The sequence below is a fragment of the Odontomachus brunneus genome, unplaced genomic scaffold (assembly GCF_010583005.1).
Source record: "Odontomachus brunneus isolate Ranch 3 - 2012 unplaced genomic scaffold, Obru_v1 Obru_scaffold_064, whole genome shotgun sequence".
Lineage (NCBI taxonomy): Eukaryota > Metazoa > Arthropoda > Insecta > Hymenoptera > Formicidae > Odontomachus > Odontomachus brunneus.
In genome coordinates, this window is record NW_022639514.1 from 1,155,023 (window position 1) to 1,155,366 (window position 344).

Here is a 344-nt window from a genome sequence, read left to right on the forward strand (position 1 = left end):
CCCTTCCGATTATTACTTGTTCCTATCGATGGCACATGGCTTGGCTGAGCAGCACTTCCATTCTTATGAAGATGCCAAAAAATGGGTCAATTCTTGGATAGCCACAAAAGACGTGTCGTTTTTCCGACGTGGAATTCAAATGTTGCCAGAAAGATGGAAAAAAGTAGTGGCTAGCGATGGACAATATTTTCAGTGACATGTTTTTTACGACTTTTTTTATATAAAACATTAATTTTCACGAAAAATCAGCGAGAACTTATTCAAGGTCCTTTATACATATATATATATATATATATATATATATATATATATATATATATATATATATATATATATATATATAT